The 20,879-nt window shown below is 42.6% G+C and overlaps 1 long non-coding RNA gene across 5 annotated transcripts in view; it reads left to right on the top strand.

Moving 5' to 3' along the window:
• Positions 1–20,879, top strand: part of LOC102899518 — a 280,549-nt gene that overhangs the window by 131,419 nt on the left and 128,251 nt on the right. For 2 of the 5 annotated variants that reach the window (XR_006596441.1, XR_006596440.1), the window contains exon 5: positions 18,452–18,567. The exons of the other annotated variants lie outside the window; for them this stretch is intronic. This is a non-coding gene — a long non-coding RNA (uncharacterized LOC102899518). The remainder of the gene's footprint in view (positions 1–18,451; positions 18,568–20,879) is intronic. 5 annotated transcript variants of the gene reach the window in all.

The raw sequence follows: 20,879 nt of genomic DNA, 5'->3' as shown, positions 1-20,879 counted from the left end.
TATTTCTGGCAACAGTAAGTTTCCATATCATTCTCCCCTCTTCCTAGCAAAAAAAAAAAAAATCCTATTTGCCCTACATTTACAAAGATAATAGAGTAGCATATGTGATGGGGGAGGGGTGATGAAGGGAGGGAATCACATAAGTGACCCTATACAGAACAAAAGTGATTTCACCCCTCGATAAGCTTTGGTTACAACCTTATACAAAGGAGAGGCTTATTTCATTTTTAGGTGCCCGTGCCAAAAATTACTTTTTGTTTGCCTCCTCCTCATGCCCAGATCCAAACCTACTCTTCTCTGTTCTGCTCTCTGCCTAAGGAGCGTGCCTGCTACAGATGGCATCTCTAGGGCACCCTGGCCCAGGGCTTCCCTGAGTTTGGGCTAACAAATGGCACCTGCAGAAGACTTCTCCCAATCTGCAGCAGTCTGGCAGTGCCTTCACTGTCTGTGGGAAAAAGACTTGTGCCCTTTCCATTGCTCCATTGCTTTAACTCTCTAGGCTCCAGCAATGCCGCTCCTTCCCTGTGTCTTTTCAGGCTCAAGTGGTGACAGGTTTATGCTGGCACTTTCCCCTAGCGTTTCAACATCCCCTGATGCCTCCCTTAGCCTTGTTTCTTCATTAAACTCTTCGGTCAAACTCTTTTTAATGCATCATCTGTCTGCCTCATGGACCTTAATTGACACATGCCCTTTTGCAGAACACCCAGATTAATCTTTGCCTTTATTAAGGTGGATCTGGGTATTTTTTCTCTTTCATGGCACCAAGCATGGTGACTGACCACTACAAAATCATTTGTTACCCTAATTAAGAAAGATATCAATGAGTCAGGCTCATTCTTCTGTGTGAATCCAAGGTTCCTGCTGACAAACCATGCTGCCAGACGTGACTCCTATAAGCACCAGTATTCTGAATATTGCAAGGTGACCTTGACCCTTCACCCTGCCTGGTTCCCAACTCATGATGAAAGATTGAGACCACATCATCTTATGCACTGACAGGGCTGGCACATGGAATAGAGGCAATAGCTTGTCTACGTCTACGTCCCAGCAAAATATCTCTACCATCTTCCTATTCTCAGTTCTAGGACATCGTGAGTGATGCTCTTCTTTATGAATCTAGCTAGTTTGCCACTGTCCTAGAGGATGGCCTGACAGGAGTTATTTCAAGAGGGCTGAGACTTCAACACTACTACCTTCAGATGATTTGTTTGCCATCCCTGTTGTGCTTAACGAGGGCAATGCTCCTTCTCAGAAGTGGAAGAGTCACTAGTCATCTACCATCATCAAAGAGAGACTCTAACCAGACGCCTTAGCAGAGCTTGCTGCTTTGCTGCTTACTGGAGGCCTCAGGGACTCTTGTTTTAATTATCGTTCCTCTATACATCATGTTCCCGAAAGAAATTCCAACATATTTCCAAGTTATTTTAGCTGGGTATTTTCCCTGCCAATCTTAAAATCAATGTTTCTACTCCTTGCTTCTTAACGATTCGTCCCACTGAAAAAAGCAGAAAGATCTCAGGATATTTTCCCTCAGGACGCAGTGTAAATGTCTCCCGGGGAAGGATTTCTTCATGCACATGTAAAGCTGCAAGGTCCAGAAAGGCCGCCACATGCAAATTTGAAACAAACGTTTCCAAAGCAGAAGTCCAGCACCAGCCCTGTCACACATGCGTAAAACAAATTATCCAATGGGAGCAGTACATAAATCACTCAAGAGAGAGTGCCAAAAAATTCCACTGCATTCCTTCCAGAATCTAAAACCCAAACACGTTAGAGCTCCAAGCTTTTACCAAAAAATTCTGAAGGGAAAATGAACTGTGAATAACTATGGAGAAAGTGTAAGCAATTCATCTACCTGATGGGACCACCTGCTAATCAACGTTCACACAGTATTTTGTATCCAGCTATGAATCAAAATTCTTGAGCTAAGTTTATGGCTTGAAAAGCCAAAGAGTCCTGTCATCATCAGCACTGCTATTTACCAGTGACTGAGACAGAACCTGCATGAGTTGCCATGGTTTGTACAGGATGTTGATCTACGTGGGTTGTGTCTGATTTGGAGGAGGAGCATTTGGGCTGGTTTCAGACACTAAGATTAATGGGGAGTGCAGTAAATCACAGTCATAGAAAAGAAGAGCCTTGGGGGAAGGGCAAATGTTTTGGTCTCTCAACCCACTGCACGCCCATGGAAGAGAGAACTCTGTGTGTGTTAGAAATGTCTAAGGTACTTACCCTCATCTTTTTAGTAAATGTACTTTTGCAAAAGACACAGTGTTTGTGCAAAAGTTTTCTAAAAAAACATTTGTTGAGGAAGACAGGAGATAAATGATTCTTACAGCAAAATGTCTGCCCTCCCACGTGTAATAAATGGGGCCAAACCTGAGGAGCTCTACACAACTGGAAAAAGAGAAATGGGTTCAGCTATAAAATCAGTGCCCTGAAATTTATTAGAGGTGCTCAGTCTTTCACTGAACTAAAAACTTGATTCAATATATCTATGTATTAGTTTGCTGGGGCTGCTGTAACAAAATACCACAAACCAGATGGCTGAAAACAATGGATATGTGTTCTCTTATAGCCTTGGAAGCCAGAAGTGTAAAATCAAGATTTCAGTAGAGCCACGCCGGCTCTGAAACCTGTAGGGGAGTCCTTCCTTGGCTCTCTCTAGCTTCTGGTGTTTGCCAACAATCTTTGGCATTGGTTGGATTGTAGCTGCACCCCCCAGGCTCTGCCTCTGTCATCACACAACACTCATCTTGTCTGTCTCTCCTCTTCTTATAAGGATGCTGGCCGTATTGGATTAGGGGCCCACCCAACTCCAGTATGACCTCATCTTCACTAATTATGTCCACAACCACTCTGTTTTGAAATAAGGTGACATTCCCAGACACTGGCAATTAGGACTTCAACATACCTTTTTTTGAGGAAGGTGCAATTTGACACATAACAATTTACATACTGAAATATGGCAGGGATAAGGCTTAGAAATTAGGAAATTTCTTCTGTTTCTTTTCTCCTTCCACACCTCCCTCCTTCTCTCCCTTTTCTTCTTTTCTTTTCTCTTCTTGTTTCACCATGGAATATTGGCGAGCCACGAAGAACATAGCTAGAGGAAACTAAGTTAATGTATATAAGAAAAGGCATGACAATATACAGAGAAATAAAATGCAAAATGAGAAAGGCAGTCTGTCCGTGTGATGAGGAGACCTTTAAGATGGAAACCACATACATACAGTAGAATTTTAAAGAAGGAGAATGATTTTGAAGTGTACCATTGGTGAGAGAGCTAAAGATGATTTTCAGACATTTGCCATGTTGCCAAGAGTAGCCACCCTTTACCACCATTCGAGAGCACCTTGAGGTCGTATCTATATTACACTCCATGGCTTTGGAGCCATGTCTGGGTTTCATTCAGATGTGTCACTGTGTGGAGTTGGGATCACTGAGGGAGAAAATACAGCCCATTTTGTTCCTGCTACATAAAATATTGGTCTGATGGGTATGCTTCAGCAACGGAGGCACAATAACAAAAGACAGAAAGAGGCAAATATGGGCAGTGTCCATTCAAACATAGCCCAAAGGACAAACTTGTCCAGTGGTTTTTATTATTATAGTTCCCTTGGCCAGATGCTCCCTGTAGTAGGTAACTGTGCCTTATTCTTTCTTAGCTGACAATTTACTCCTTAATATCACGCAAGGAAGCCCACTTATTCTGTGCTTGTGCTCACTAAGCCAACTTCTCACTGTGGTTTAGTTTAGTTCTTTAAGGAGAGAATATATTAGTTATATTGACAAAAATATTCACATCCAGGGTTTGGTAAACTTTTTCTGTAAGCGGCAAGATTGCAGATACTTGAGGCTTTGCAGGCCATAGTGTCTCTGTTGCAACTACACAGTTCTGCTGCTGTGGTGCAAAAGCAACCACAGACGATGTGAAAACCAATGGCCGTGGCTGTACTCCAATACAGCCTTTACTTACAAAAACAGGTGTCAGAGCTGGCCCACAAGTCATTGCTTATTGACCTTGCTCTAGACCATAGGACCAGAAAAAGAAATGCTTTGTTTTGTTTGTTTGTTTAGTAAAAATTTGAATTTCTCGCTTACATATCAATTTTGGCTAGTTGGGTTAATGTGTACGCACTCCCTTTGCGAAGCAGTTTCACTTGCCATCGTGCTGACAAATTCAAGACATTGAGTGTGTAAGAGTGAGGGTCAGATCTTTGAGCATGGCTTATTCACAAGCATATCATTACCTCATAAAAGCATCATGGCCAGAGCATGTTGGTTTCTCCCCAGATAAGGATAGGATCTCATGACAGTCTCACGTTGGGATTTTTTTTTTTTTTTAGTTTTGTTTTTCCTACACTGAGTGGGGCCTCAAAGTTCATCAAGACTAAATATTTGTGCAAAGGAGAACATGAGTCTCAGAAATATGAACTGACTTGTTAAAACTGGAAGCTAGAATGAACATCCAGGTTTCTCAGCCCCAGTCCCCTGGCTGTTTTACTGCTTCACAGTCAATGCTCAACATCTGTGGTCTGCTGATTTGGCCCTTGCTGCTAAAAATTATCATAAAAGCTTGAGGCCTGGGACTTAAGTCATAAGGCAGTAGTTAACCCGGTATTGATGATAATGATTAGTAAATACATGGCTTGGCACAAAGGAGCCAAGAGCACCCACAGGCTCTTAGGATTCCTTAGCACAAGGTCTTTGGAAAATGTTGAATGCCATTAAGCATTTACTGCCTAGGTATTTATCTAAACCTGTCTTGAACCTGTCTGTGTTTTGGCTTTACAACTAGTTCAGATAACAAATTCCATGTGTTTACTTCTCTTCTAGACATGAAGACCTTCCTGTTACTTTAGAGCCTAGTTTTATTAAAACTGATGGTGATGTAACTGAGAGATGCCCCAGGTTGTTCACCCCAGAAAGCTCTCAGGGGAGAGCATGAGAAGGTATCATTCACAAAAGGGTCTTTGGGTGCCTTACATAGCACATTACTTCAAAGTAACACCACTGCACAGAGATTTTCCAACATTTTTGGCCCCCAAAACTTGCTAAAAACACTTGCAGTGGGTCTTAGATAATTTTAGTAACAGATGCACTGGCCTACTAGTAGACCATTTTACTTTTCCCCACACAATTTAACATCAAATCATACACTATCTTTTTATTTCTTCTTCTTTCTTTCTTTATTATTATTGTTATTTTTATTTGGCTCAACCCACACTAGAACACAAGCCTGTGAAGGCAAAGACTTGGTCTGTTTATCCCCTGACACTAAAATAGTTCCCAGGGTGCCTGGCTGGCTCAGCTGGTTAAGCCTTTGACTCTTGATTTTGGCTCAGGTCATGATCTCACAGTCGTGAGAGAGTCCTGCACTGGGCTCTGTGCTGGGCATGGAGCCTGCTTGAGACTCTCTCTTTCTCTCTCTCTGCTTCTGCCCCTCCCCTGCTCACATGCATGCCCTCTTACTGTCTCTAAAAAAAAAAAGAAAAGAAAAGTTTAAAATGGTCCTCAATGCACTGCAAGCATCCCATAAATACTTTGAATAAATTAAGCAATGTGTGAGGCACTGAAGCCAAGACCAAGCCCCAGGCTTCCATCCAGTACCATACCTAGAATCTTTTGTGGAGATTCTAGGTATGTGGAGCAGATTTTGAGTGGCATAGAACTTTGGTCTAGAGCTCATAACATTTTATTTTATGAGGGCCTCTCAACCACCCTGTGAGGTCAGTAGGGTGCCTACTATTATTCCCAATTTGAAGAGGGAGAAAAAAGACTTGGAGAAGAGATAATGGATTGGTTCATAGTCACCTTGGTGGAGGACAGTAATGTTGTAGAGCTAAGACAGCTCCAAAGGTGCCACAGCAGCCTTTCAAACTATTTTGACTACAACTTATAGGAAGGAGTGAATTTAATTTATTTAATGTTTATTTATATTTGAGGGAGAGAGACAGAGACAGAGACAGAGACAGAGTGTGAGTGGGGGAGGGGCAGACAGAGGGAGACACAGAATCTGAAGCAGGCTCCAGGCTCCGAGCTGTCAGCACAGAGGCTGACATGGGGCTCGAACTCACGAACCATGAGATCATGACATGAGCCGAAGTTGGACGTTTAACTGACTGAGCCACCCAGGCACCCACAGGAAGGAGTGAATTTTGAATTCCGACCCAGAACACACACACACACACACACACACACACACACACCCCTAAAGCAAATGTTTTTACCAAAGAATGCCTTAATGTAATATACTCTGATATTTTTATTCTAATTAATTTAAAACAATTCTAAAAAAAATTCTAATTGCAACCACAGATTGAAAAACAGTCTTCTCTACCATCCATGTTTTCTTGCATAATTTCCCGTCTCATGTCATCTTTTCTCTCCATTTTGAAAATGAAATACGAATTGCCTTCTCCTCCTGCGGGGCTTCCCAGTCTGTACTTGAAGTCAGCCAGTCTGGGGAGCAGGACAGTCCCTCTGTGCTGGAGTCAGAGAACACGAAGCAGTCAGGACACCGGCTGAGAGGAAATTGAAAGCTTTTATGGGGGCAAGGGGGGAGAGAAAATCAAATCTGAACGCCTGGACATTTTGGGCAGGAAACGGTTAAGAGACCACTGGATGCATTGAGCTGCCAAGACCACCGCAATGTTCCTACAAAGATTAGACAGAGAACAGATGTGAAGTAACTAGAGTCCTTCAGAGTAAGATAGCGACGACATAAATTAACCTTGTCTAGGGCCTGACAAAGGGACCACGCGCTTTTTGAAGTCTTAGGAGTGAAGCCATTTTTTATGGACTCTCCAAGGTTATATACCTTCATCCAAGAGAACGAGTTTAATTAGAGCCAGTTGTTTACAGGGAAGGGAAGGGAGCCCAGTGGGGGCTATCAGGGTGACTGCATAGCAAATAAACGAGTGAGCCTGCGAAACAGCTGAGGTTTCCTTGAGTTCTCTCCAGCCGATAAGATTCCCTTCCCCCCTCGAGATTACTTTTGTCTCTTTTCCTGAAACTAGAGAAACAAAGAGGTGAAAACATTCCAGACTCCCGATCCCTCCAGTTTGGCAGGCTTTTTGGTCACAGCTGCCTCTTGTGGTGGTGAGGCTGGGGGTTATTCCACACCCAGCTGCTGGAGCCCGACCCCAGCGATGCCTCACCCAGGCGGCAGGAGCCACGGAACAGCCACCGAGGATCCAGGCCAGCCTCATCAGTGGATGTTGAACCCCCGGCTCCGAGGAAAACCTGGCAATGCAGTTTCCAAAAGAAAAATTCTCTGCTCAGGGGAGGCCCAGCTGGGGTGGATTTGAGCCAGAGATGGCTTTGTTAGGGCTGCATCCCAGAAGAGACAGGATTCCGTGCAGCACCGACAGGGGCCTGAGGATCCAAGGCGTGCCAGGAAGTCCTGATCAAATGTCTGCAAGAATCACAGAGACCGGGGTGCCTGGGTGGCTCGGTCGGTTAGGCGTCAGACTCTTGATTTCAGCTCAGGTGGTGATCTCACGGTTTGTGGGTTCAAGTCCCGCTTCGGGCTGCGCTCACAGCACACAGCCTGCTTCGGATCCTCAGTCTCCCTCTCTCCCTGCCCCTCCTCTGCTTGTGCTCTCTCTCTCTCTCTTAAAAGTAATAAACATTAAAAAAAAAAAAAAAAAGAATCACAAGAGGGCAAGAGCTGTGCCTGGTGGACAGCAGAGGGGATGCTAGAGTTTGGATCAGGTTCCCCTGAACATGTGGAACACATGGTCACCTGGGGAAGGAACTAGGTGATTAAGTGAGGTTTAGGAACGGGGAATGGAGGGGGGCAGTTACGAAGCCCCTTATGGAAGGCACTGGGCTTATGTGAGTGCCTGGCTGAATGTCTGGGCTGCAGGGGCTGAGGACTGGTCGGGGCAGACCCGGGTCCCAGAGCCGTGTTTCCTTTGCTGTCGGCCGCTCTCTCCCGTCTTGCACAGGCTCTCGGCCTTCACGGAGAGACACAGCTTAGCCCAGGGCAGCCCCGGGCTCCTCATAAACTGGCGGAATAGATCCAGGACAGAGAATAGAGAGGCTGACTCCTCGCTCAGGTGGGAGAGCTGTTTCCTCTTTTTCTTTCTTTCCCCCGGGGCCAAGTTTACACTTGGAGCTTGGAGTGGGCGGTGTGGGCTCCAAGGACCACGGAAACAAGTCCCTCCCTAGAACACCCCTTCCACACTGCCTGAAATACCACGTATAATTTGAGTTAAACAGTGCTATTTAAACAGGAAAAGACTAGTCCCCAGAGAGATTTGAGAGGATCTTAATCACTCAAATCCTACTCTTCACTTTGCTCATTTTCCTTTTAGCATGAGATTGAGGTCCCTGGAGTTGAAGGGACGGCACACTTTGGGGAGAAGGCACTGAGTTCTGGAGTAAGGGTCATTTCTGGGAAAGGCAGTCTAGGACTAAAGTTGTCCACGAGGTCTTTGGTGAGTGTGTGTGTTTGTGGGGGCGGGGAGGGTGGTCAAGAAGCGGATTTGAGGAAAGAAGGGATCTAGGAGGATCCAAAGAAATGGACAAAGAAAGGGCCACCAGAGCTAGACTTGGCTGCAATTTTTCCTAAGGCTTATCTTGCCTTTGTTTGTTCCTTCTGCTCCTAAATCCCCACCCTGAGGAGCTTTAATTTCCCTGAGTGTGAGATACTCTTGCCCAGAGCCTGAGAAGAGCCCTTTCTGCCTCCTGACCCCCAGCCTGAGTCCAGGAGAGACCCTCACCGGCCGTCCCGAGCAGACATTGCAGGGACCACTTTCAATTCCTATTGATGTCTGCCCCTCGCACCTAGCCTATGAATACAGAAGGTACATAATAATGTTTGCTCAAAGACTGTTTCCCCCAGTGAGTTGCGTGTGCATGCTCCACACTGCAGGTGGTCTGAGACTTGGTACATTCTGTTCCTTCTTCCTGCAGTGCTCTCCCTTTCCACACTATCAGCGGGTGCCCAACCCCCCCCCCCCCCGCCCCGCATCGTCCCTCAATTCATAATGCCATGTCCTTTTCTTAGCCTTTTCTGTCTTCATGTGATTTCTCTGTGTAAACACCTAGGAATACATGTATCAGTGTATTTTCATTGGTGATTCCTTTCTTAACCGTATCCACTTGACTTTGACCTTCTCGGCATCGTTTATATCTTATTTCCAGCACATAGCATAGTTCGTGGGATGTAGCAGGTCCTTAGGACCCTTCTGGTGAGTTGATTGGACCTTATATAAAATTACTTCCCAGGGACCTCATCAACATTCCCAGTAGTTTTCCAGCCTATGTATGGCCAGAGAAGTGCTTAGTGGCAGAGAGAAAAACAACACGTGGGGTGGAATACGAGTAGGTCGGTCTACTAATTTCCATTTGTCACGAAGAGCTAACTCCCCTACTCATTAAGTCATTCTCCCTTAATTTTCCTTCTAAATATTTTCTGAACTTGGCACCCGAAGAGGCAGGTTGCTCATTTGGCATATGAAGAGCTGACATGCACTTCTGGACCTGCTGAGTAGTGAAGACTTTTCAAAATATAAAAGCGTCTATACAATGATTGCAAATAGAACCCATAAAATAAGCCCCCATCTACTTGTCTGTGATGAAGCTGTGTAGGTGGGAGGCAGACGTGCTGGGTTTTTCTTTCTAGTGGCGCAGGGAAGATCGACGGAGGACCGAAGCATGGGGCGTTCTGACTTCACAGCTGATTGTCCACCTTTGGATAGATCCAGACCCTCATTGCCAAACCTGGCTGAAAGAGCTCCTTGGTTCCCAAGAGCTGAGGTCATTGGTGGGACAATTTCTGCAGAAGAGAGAGACGTGGGTGAAAGGTAGGGTCAGAAGGCGAGTCTTGGCTTACTCAGGCATGTAAATGCAGAGTGTGAAGCCTGAAGTCCTCTGCCATGGTCATTCTTTACCTTTGGTTTAGGGGGAAACTAGCAGGGTTTCCCTTCCATGGGACTTGGGGCCCTTCTTCCTTCCTGCCCTTCCTCCTCCTTCCTTCCCTCCTCTGTCACCTTTTCCACCTCCTTCTCTCTCCGTCATTTTTCATTACGAACGTTTTCAAATCTACATAAGTTAGTGAGAATGCTGTCGTAAAACCTCCGCCTCTCAGTCACCCAGATTCAATAATTACCAACATTTTGTTCAGCTCCTTGTGTGACCTTCTGACTGCAGTCTTGATTTCTTAAATCCTTTCCAGTTCTAATAAGAGAGGAGCGTGTCTTCATCTCGTTGGCTTCTGCACTAATTGTCTCTCCATTCTGAAAAGTATGTAAGGGGTACACGTGTACTGACACGATAGTGGCAGGGGTGAAAGGTGAGGTGCCTGTGTGCAAGAGACACTTTCATCCCTCTGATTTTTATCAATGTCCCAAGGCCACCCAAAGAACGATACAATCTAAGGTAAAAGTATCGTGCTTGCTGTGCAGATGGGGCTGCAAGACAAGCTCCAGGCTGCTGCTTCCAGCAGGACAATTGCTACTAACCCGCTTATAGAAACTCTGGTATTGCCACCGACAGTGGTGATATTAATGTCCGGCTTCTGGAAGCCAGATATCACGGTCACCTCAGCTTCAAGAGCCGAGGTCTTTATTTTGCATTCTCTTAAGATGTCTCTTTAATTGCTTGGGTGCACAAAAAAGCCTAGCTAATCTTTGTGGTTTTTGGTTTTTTGTTTTTTTACTTTTTTCTTCTGTTTCACCTTCTATCCCTTCCTCTCCCCTCCTTTCCTTTTCTCCTGGGCAAAGAAACTACTGTGAAACACTGACAACCTTTAAAAAGTAGGCTAAGCAATTAAAGTTCTTTAATGTATGGATAGCACTTAAAAATTGACTTTATATTTAGCCTTTGATCTCTCCAGCCATCTCCCTAGTTAAAATACCTCTGCGTAAAACAACTTGGCATTTTTTATACCGTCTTGATAGCTCATAGTTTTGGTACGTAATGTCAGTGTTCCTTAGAGAGCTGGGCTACAAGAAACATGGGTGGAAGTTATTTAAGCCATTGGAATAGTTTACCGTTTGTAACTTTTGCCAGTCCCTGGAAAAGCTTTGCATTAAAATATCACTGCGTGTGATCTTATGTCTGTTAAATGTTTTACAGTCATCATCAACTCTTTCTCAGATTGAAAACTAAGTCATAGGAGAAAAAAAACAGCTTAGCTAACATTGTAATTTAGTGACTATTAAATTTAAAATCAAGTTCACAGAAAAAGGCAGGCGACGATATATATGCGATATATACACATATATATGTGTGTGTATACATATATATACATATATATATATATATGTATATATATATATAAACCAAACTCTCGGCCACAAAAGGAGCTGATACATGAGGTGGAGAAAGCCCCTCCATTAATTGAATTGAATGTTCCTAATTTCAAAATTACTGGCTTGAATTTAGGGCTTCACTTTTAATATGTTAAGGGGTAAGTTAAAGTGTGTTTACATTTCTATAACATGTGTTCTACTTTGTCTCAGCTGTGGACTTAACAGAACTTCGGAGAAGTGATGTAAGCTCTCTGGAACCTTGTTCTCATATGTTTAAAGAAAACAGACTGAAATATTTGTATCGTTCTTTTTTCTTGACATGCTGTGCTTTAAAACCAGGACATTAGGCTGAGTCCGTTTTGTCAGGTGCTGATAACTCCTAACAGGGACGTGTGCATTAAAATCAAATAATTAAGTTGCCTGGAAGCTAAAAGTGTAAACATAGCTGTAAATAAGAAACATGCTTGTTTATCTCTTCTGCTGTGGCTGTTAGCTTAACCTTGAGGTATTAGTATGGATGCACCACACACAAGGGTTTTGGATGGCACACGTAGTGGGAATCTGACCTGCTGCGCCTCGCAAAGCAAAAGTACCCGGTGTTCAGCTCTAAAAAAAATCTTGGGAGATTTTTTTCCTTCCTTTCAAATTAATGTTGCTTAGGGGAGGTATATGATGTGCCAATTAACATGTGCGTTTTTTCAACAGTTCTGCCTTTTTTTCCTCTTAGAGCTTTGAGGCAAAATGTCAAGTCCTCTGCAGCCAGTCACTTTTCATAACTTCCCTGTTTCTTCCAATGAGTGATATAAGCTCTGTTCTCGAGGCAGGTGCCTACCAGTATACCATGCGGCAGCCTCCTGTATCAGCCCTATCACCAGGCCCTCCAGGAAATGAGGCACTGTGTTTTTCTCAGGAAAAAAAAAACCACATCAGACAGAAACCCTTGCTCATTACCAAGCTGCTGATTGCCAACCATCAAGGAATTTCACCAAAGAATTAGTAGTGGGGACAGTTGGGGAATATTATCGAGCCTCATGTTAGGAACAGCCCATCACTCATTAATGTATTTTATGAATATTAACTGAGCCCTTCCTTACTTTGTGCCAAGAACTGTTCGAGGCGAAGGCCACATACGAATGAAAGAAGACAAAAATTACAAAAAATAAAACAAGCGGGAAAAGAATCCAGATGCTTTTGATGGAGCTACACAAACAGCAGGAATTGGGTGACCTGGTGAGAGGCTGGCTGGCCATTTTAGAACGCTGACTGTGAGGGGCGCCTGGGTGGCTCAGTCAGTCAAGTGTCCGACTCTTGATTTCGGTGCAGGTTGAAAACACAGTTCTTGGGTTTCAGCTCTGTGTCAGGGCTCTGCACTGACAGTGGGGAGCCTGCTTGGGATCCTCTCTGTCTCCCTCTCTCTCTGCCCCTCCACCCCCAATGTAAGTAAATACACATTTAAAAAAAAAAAAAAGAAAGAAAAAGAAAGTTGGCTGGGAATGACCGAGCTGAGGAGGTTGTATTAAAATTGAGGACTGAATGTCAAGAAGGAACCAGACATGCAATGATCAGGAAGCAGAGAATTCAAGCACAGGTCATAGCAAGTGTGAAAGTCTGAAGGGAGGAAGGTGTCTGATGTGTCTGAGGAACAGAAGGGAGGTGGTGCATTTGGAAGGAGGGAGTGTATGGCTTCATAAAGATTATGGATTATGGAGGGCTTCCTAAAGCAGCGTGAGAGGTTTGTATTTTGTTCTCACGATGGTCAAAAATAATCGCAAGGTATAATTTGAATCATTGTTTATGCTTAGGGTTAGTTATGTAGGAAACGGACCATTGAGAGGAAGAGAGGAAGCAGGCCAAGTGAGAGAAAATGTTACATCTGGAAGTAAGTTCAAAGAGGAGTTGCTACTGAGTTAATGTGGGAGTTTAGGAGAAAGAGAGGATGAAGGATAACTTCCAGATCTGGGGTTTGGGTAGTTGATGAAACAAACAGTAATTTGTTGTGAGGTGGGAATTGTTGTGGGGTGTGTTGCTTCTTAGACAACCAACTAGAATCACTTCTCAGCCTTTTGGCTAAGATCAAGTGTGTTGCTTCTTAGACAACCAACTAGAGATATGAAGGATGTATCTAGAATCCAGAGGAGGGTCCAAAGACGTCAGTCTGGGATCGTTGCCATAGAGATTTATTTCAAGATGGCTGCATAGAAAAAGAAGGTCCAAGATGAAACCCAAGGCATTCCAAAATGTGGAGATCTACCAGTGGAGGAGGAGGGACTGAGGTAGGGGGAAAGTAAGGGGCCTGTGATCTCACCAAAGACAAGAGAAGAAACAGGATCTTTTCAAGAGAGAGGCCATTGGAAACTCAGGACATCCTGATGCCACCAGAGTTCTTACTGCTATTTCCCCATTAGCTAAATCTTAAGCTTATATCTCAGATAGAAGGCAGGTTTCTATTCCTGTTTTGCTTGTGGACCAGGCCCTCCTTGACTAGTCTTCATTTTTCCATGCTAGAAGTGACAATTCATTTTCTCCAGGCTTAGGCAAGACTACTCTTGCCTTGTTTCTGGCCCTCAACCCAACCATCCCACAGGTAAAGCACCCAGCTAGTCTTTCTTTCATGGGGAGGACTTGACAGTTGAGAGGGAGAGCTCAAAGGAGGTCCCAAGTGGGGAGGAGAATGAAGACAGACAAGGGAAGAAGAGTGGGCATGTTCAGGGATCACATTCTGCTTTGGGGTAACACCTTTTCACAGATATCTATCTGAAGGCTGGAACCCACAAATACAGTGCTCTTTCTGCTATGTCTCAAAGATAGGCACTGAAATAACTCTAAGAAGAATAAAGGAAAACTCACCATTTCTTTGGGAAAAATGAAAGTGTTCAAAGCAAACTGATTCTGCAATCCATAAGCAAGCATGAAAGGAATCAAAATAATGTCTGACAGCCAAAGAACTCGTATGCCTCGCAAAAGCTAAAGGACCACGTTTTATAATCAATCTATCTTCATTAGTTATTGTTTGCCACATAACATATTAGCCAAAAACTTCATGGCTTAATACAAGAGTATATTATCTCACAGTTTCTGTATGTAAGAAATTCAGGAGGAGCTTAGCTAGGGAACTTTGGATCTTGGTCTATCAGGAGGGGGAAGACACAGAATCAGTCAGGACTGAGGTCATCTGAAGGCTTGATTGGGGCTGAAGAAGCCACTTCCAAAATGGTTGCCTCAATGGCTGTTGGCAGGAGGTCTACATTCCTAGCTGTGTGGCAAGGGGTCTCTACATAGGGTTACTTCAGAATACTCACAACATGGCACTGATTTTCCCCAAAGTAGAAAGTAGTCCAAGAGAGAGAACAAAAAGAGGTCACAATGCCTTTTGTGACTTAATCTTGGAAGTCTAACACCATCATTTCACCACATTCTGTTAATTGGAAATCACTAAAATCAGCCCATATTCAAGGTGAGGGGAATTAGGTTCTACTTCTTGAAGGAAAATTTTGGGAATATCTTTTTAAACTACCACACTGGCTGTCTTTAGAAATTGAAGAAGGGTGAGTTGTGATATCAGATTAAAAAGAATTGGTGGGAAAGGATGGTTGGTTCACATTAGTCTTGCGTGAAATGATTAACTACATTTTGTTACTAATTTCATATGCCAGGAATTGGCCATCTCCATAATCAGTCAGTACTGGTTCTAAATGAAAACACTGAAATCTCTATGCATGCCTGATATAAAATAGTATCACACAAAGAAATAAGGTTCCTCTGTAGAATACCTATATTCAGTCACTTGGTCACATAACATGTGATGGTTGCCTTATTCAGCATTCTCTCTCAATAGCGTTCAAAACATTACTTATTATTTTGGACTCCAGGTGCAGGGAGTTGACTTAATCATACCTCTCAGTTCATTGCCTTTGGTCATTTCCAACCTACATAAAGAAATTCACATTTCCCCCCTTTCTATCTCCACTCACCTATCTTTCTCCTCTGCTCTGTCAGAAGCACTCACTAACTTGCTTCATATATGTTCTTTAATATTACCAAATGATATGTGATGCTATTTGCTATGTGTATGTATTTAACACACATAAATAAAACTGTGGTACTAAAACGAAAATAAAAGGAATTGAAATAGCCTAGGTATTTAGGATGACGTATCAGGATTCGAAACTCTAAGTCTATGTATTTTTAAGGGAATATTGAGAACAAGTGTCCATAAGAATTTCTGGAGAGAAATGAGACCAAAATGGCTAATTTTGCAGCACAGAAGGCCAGTCTCCCTCCTCTACTCTGGCAGCAAAAGGAGAAGCAAACAGGCCAAGGGCCAAAACTGAGATGAGAAAGAATATTTTGCTTTCTGCCAGACACTGGCCTGTAAGGAACTTGCAGTGTCCAGCAATATGGAGAATTAGTGGCCTGACAAGCCTAAAATATGGTCAATAGTAATAAAAGTTAGCTAGAAGAAGCCCAGAATTTGAACTCTATAGCAAATACGCAGTTCTAATCCTTCCCTTCCCCCTCTCTTTACGATTTAAGACTTGGCAAGAGAAAGGTCACTTGACAATATTTATTAGCTCATTAACTATAAGTGTCTTTGCTGCCATGGGAGATATTTTTTATAACAATTCTATTCTGTTCTACAAACTATGCTGCAGGTGTCTCTCCACTGTGTAAATGAAATGGTGAGTGCTAGCTCTCTTTTGGCATCCAAGATTCATAACTAAGTATTATTTTTTTTTTCCAGCTAGTGAAAGGGAACATGGTCAGACTGAGTCAAGCCTGGCTGACTTACATGAGGCCAACTAGGCAAATATCAGTGTTGCCGGAACATGGACAGTTATGACTATCTTATTTCCCCTGTTCAGAACCCCCATTCCTGAGAAAAGGGGAAGGGAACAGAATTAACATGCACCAAGTGCCAGATACTGTATCAGGACTTTTACGTACAGTGTTTAATTCTCCCAACAGCTGTATTAAATAGGGAAGAAATTAAATAAGGAAGAAATCTTTGCCACTAATAAAGCAGATGAGGAAACTGAGTATCAGAAAAGTTAATTTGCTCAGTCACACAGCTGTTATGTGGGGAAGCTGGGATTCCAAACTAAGTCCATGCTTTTCAAACACGTAAACTTCTATGTCTAAAAATATAATACAGTATCCTCAAACATTGCACAATTTCTTGTTTGCTTTCCAGAAGACTGAGCTTCAAGATTCAGTTGCAGCAATCGAATAAAATGTCATTGAACTTTTGATAGAACAAGATTTGTTTTCTTAGAATGAGGAACATTGATTCTTTAAGTAAACCAAAATGTATTTTTCTTTCTTTATTTTTTATTTTAGAGAGAGAGAACATGAGCAAGGGAGAGGGGCAGGGAGATGGAGAGAGGATCTTAAGCAGACTCCATGCTCAGTGCAGAGCCCCGTGTGGGACTGGATCTCATGACACTGGGATCATGACCTGAGCTGAAATCGAGAGCTGGATGCTCATCCAACTGAGCCACCCACGTGACCCCCAAATGTATTTTTCCAATTGAGTGTTTTCAAACGTTAAGTCTTACCATAGCTTAGCTCTTATGTTTTTTTGGGGAAGGAGGGATCTAGCCTACCAGCCTTAATTGGTAGGGATGTGATAACTCATTGACCAAGATGTACCAAAAATTCATTCATCCATTTTTTTTCCTGCATTCACACAGATTTTCCATTTTCCCCCTACTCTTGGTTTGAGTGACTCCTAATTATTCTCTAAAATGTATCTCACATGCCAACTTTTCTGAGAATATTACCTTTCCTCTCTTAGTACCATATACAATTTTCATTGTCTTGTACAGCTCACTCTGCACTTTTTAATTTATTTTTATGTATTTATTTATGTATTTATTTATTTAATTAATATAATTTATTGTTAAGTTGCCTAACATACAATGTATATAGTGTGCTCTTGGTTTTGGGGGTAGATTCCCATGGTTCATCGCTTACATACAACACCGAGTGCTCATCACAGCAAGTGCCCTCCTCAATGCCCCTCACCTGTTTTCCCCTGTCCTTCGCCCCTCCCCCATCAACCCTCAGTTTGTTCTCTGTATTTAAGAGTCTCTTATGGTTTGCCTCCCTCCCTCTCTGTTTGTAACTATTTTGTCTCCCTTCCCTTCCCCCATGGTCTTCTGTTACGTTTCTCAAGTTCCACATATGTCACTCCGCATTTTTTAATTGGTTGATTTGTCCAGCAGCTGGAGTATTAATTCTTCGAATGCAGGGATTCTGCCTCACTTATCTCTGCATTCTCAATACCTAATGGCTGCCATTTAGTGGGTTCTCAAGTTAGTTATTGAATGAATTAACGAGTGAGTGAATGAACGAATGGTTAATATTAGATAATTTTTCATTAGGTACCTATGCTCTCTAATAATATTTCATATGAAGTCTAATGTTGGGTGCCACTTCTTTGGTGATATTTTTATCCAAAACCCATGGAACAATGACAACAGAACACTGGGGGATGAACATATCAAAGACCAAATCAATTTCTCTCTCTTCTCTCTCTCCTCTCTCTGTCTCTGTCTCTGTCTCTGTCTCTCTCTCTCTCTCTCACACACACACACACACACACACATACATACATATACCTTTTCTTAAACCAAGGGATCAGTAGAGCATCCCATTGCTTTGCTGTGGGATGAAGGACTTTTGAGGTTCATTTATGTGGGTCTCATCTGGAGATGACCTTGCCCCTACATGACATTTATCCATCAATTAGGGTCCTGGCAAACTTAAAAAAAAAAAGGCTGTTTATTGGAGGAGAGATTTGCCAGCATCTGAGAATTGTCCCCTAGTACCTGGAACTGAGAGTTTATATTCTTGTGAGTTGAACAGAAAGTGTTTGGTAGGAGGGCATGATTAACCATGACAGGCCAGTTGGTTAAACATTTCATCATTTTTGGCTTCAAAGTTAATGCCTACTTAAAATTAATTCAGTCATTTCAGAAGGTGAGAATACGATATATTTAAATAAAATCATCACAGAATGCTAAAACAGAAAGTCTTTCCAGGGTTTTGAAATAACTTAATTTTACATGATAATTAATTGAATTCTCCCCTTACCCTATTCCATTTGATTAGAATTAGGATCACTTTCTTTTTTTGTAATGAAAGCATTAAGGATCATTTATCTAACTTTTCTCTACTAATAGGGCCTCAGAAAATGATGTTTCTGCTTTCCTTTGCCCTGTCTTGATGATCAAAGAGGGTGTTAGGAGCCCAGCTGAACCGGAAGTAAAATGGCCTGTGACTCAGAACCAGTCCTGAGGTTGGTGGGGATGGTAGCCAAGGGGAGAGGAAATGGGGTGCTAATGACATTAGGGAGAGTGGCTCTCCAGGGGAGAGCATTGATTTTACAGGTTTCGAGAGAATTGATGAGATAATTAATATCGGCAGTTGTGCACATTTTGTACAGGGAGTACTTCAGACAGCAACTAGATAGATGCCAACAGATGTGAAAGTAATAGTCCTTTGGATTTCAAATGCTGTCTACGTCTACATGAGGGGGAATCAAAAGAGTTCTCCTTGTTCAGGGGATGTTCGGTATGAACAACCACAGTTTTATAAACTACCAGCCATTATTTTTTCCTTCAGAGCGCTCCATAGATTGCCTTTTCGAATGTTTCTTCCTTTCTGAAGCAACGTGCCTTGTAGCCAGAACGACCATATGTCCTACAATTTTGAGAGCGGTTCTGATTTAAAATAATCTATCCTGTCGTATGCCCCCCACACGTTAGATCGTGTGACCAATTTGGGGTTCAGAAAGCATGGTCACCATAGATTCAGCCATTCCAGATGAGCAACTGCATTCCAGCAATCTCAGACGATTTGATCATCTAGTGCTTGCCGTCGCACCCCCTCCGGCTTGGACCCCATGCGCTCTTGTTCCTGAGCAGGAGAAATGAGGAGAAAGAGAAGGGCATCCCTCTCCCACAACATTATAGGAATACTATTCTGCGCAATTTGTAAAGTGCAGACAAAAGTAGTTTGTTGTTGTGGTGGTGGTGGTGGTGGTGGTTGTTGTTGTTGTTAACTTACACGATGCATATTGTGGAAAAGTTAAAAGCAAGAACGTAGCTGAGCCAAGAAAGGCATCCAGTCCTGTCAATTATCCTAACCACAATTACTTTTTAGTATTTTGATATGCATATATAAAAACATGTTTTTTATATTTGGTTTTTCTTAACCAAAAATGTGGTCCCAATATCATGTACAGTTTTCTCACCATAATTCTCAATTAGCAATGTGTCACATCTTTCTGTATCATTAAACACATATTTACATCATCCTTTTAATCACTGCCTAGTACTCTGTACACATATGCAATAAATTAATTAAAAGTCCTTTGAATGTTATTTTGATGTTTTACTCTAATATACGATACTGAGAAAGGCACGCTTTTCTTCACATAAAATATTTGGGTGGTGATAGGGGACTTTGTCCTCCAGAAGTCTGCAGATCTTCCTGAAAGCTGCCAGGAACGATAGCTTGTTGTAATGCATGCAAGTCTGGTCCTTATATGCCCAAACACATCAGTGACACGCTAATGAATCCTACTTTAATCTTTGCTATCATTTTCCATTGGCTTCTCTTGTGTTTCTCAAGGACTCTCTGGTGTCCAGACCAACTTTCTTGATCATCTCGTTGCCATTATTTTTTTGGCTGGATGTGGCAAGCATTGTTCTGAGGTCAGTCTATGGTTGAGTCTGTCTGGATCACATTTTCGGGTGGTGCATCACACATCATGTCTGCTCCCTGGCTCCGACCAACAAGACTTTAAAGAGATTTTTTAAAAGGCTCAGAAAGTTTCTTGGATATCAAACAGCTCTTATAAAAATAACATTTTTATGACTTAAAATGTAAATGAATCAGAAACATATGGATTAAATTTCCTTTGAAATACCCATGGGTTTAAAAACTGGAGGGAAGAGTGCTTGCAAAATGAGTTAAATTGAGTTTTGCCAAAAATAAAATGCTTGAAAAATTGTTGGGGATGTTTTGCTGATCCCTAGGTGTTCATGGGTTCTCCATTCTCTATCTGAAAAGTACTTAGATTTCAAAATTTGGGTCACTCAATAAAAGGCACTTAGGACTCATCCAATGGGCATTTGGATCTCTAGTCAAAGAAGTGATATCATAAAGTCAATTTTTGATCAGATGTACTTGTAAGATGCCTTACTTCTTCAGTATCTCACAGTTTCCTCCACTGGCTGTGAGCATGTGTGAAAGGTGCATCCAAGAGAACTAAGACTATGTTGGTAAGGATTGATAGTATTTATCAAACAAATCCAAATTAACACCCTTCTCTTAAGTTCCCTTTTTCTGTCCGTTCCTCCAGTTCTTCCGTACTCTTCTATCTTGGGGTCAGTATCCATAGAAGCAGAGCTTAAGACAGGGATTCTGGAGTAAGTGACTTCTTGAGGAAGTGCTCTCGGGAGAAACGTGTAACGAAGTGAGGGAAACAGATGAGGCAAGGACAGAAGCTAAGCAAAGATGTGGTTTCAGCTGAAAACCAGCCTCAGCCTGATCTTAGAAGGAATGGCTTAAGGGGAATGAATAGCTTCTTAAGTTGTCTCCCCT

The sequence above is a fragment of the Felis catus genome, chromosome B1, assembly GCF_018350175.1.
Source record: "Felis catus isolate Fca126 chromosome B1, F.catus_Fca126_mat1.0, whole genome shotgun sequence".
NCBI classification, from domain to species: domain Eukaryota; kingdom Metazoa; phylum Chordata; class Mammalia; order Carnivora; family Felidae; genus Felis; species Felis catus.
The sequence above is the reverse complement of the archived record's forward strand: the minus strand, read 5'-3'. Positions and strand labels throughout refer to the sequence as shown.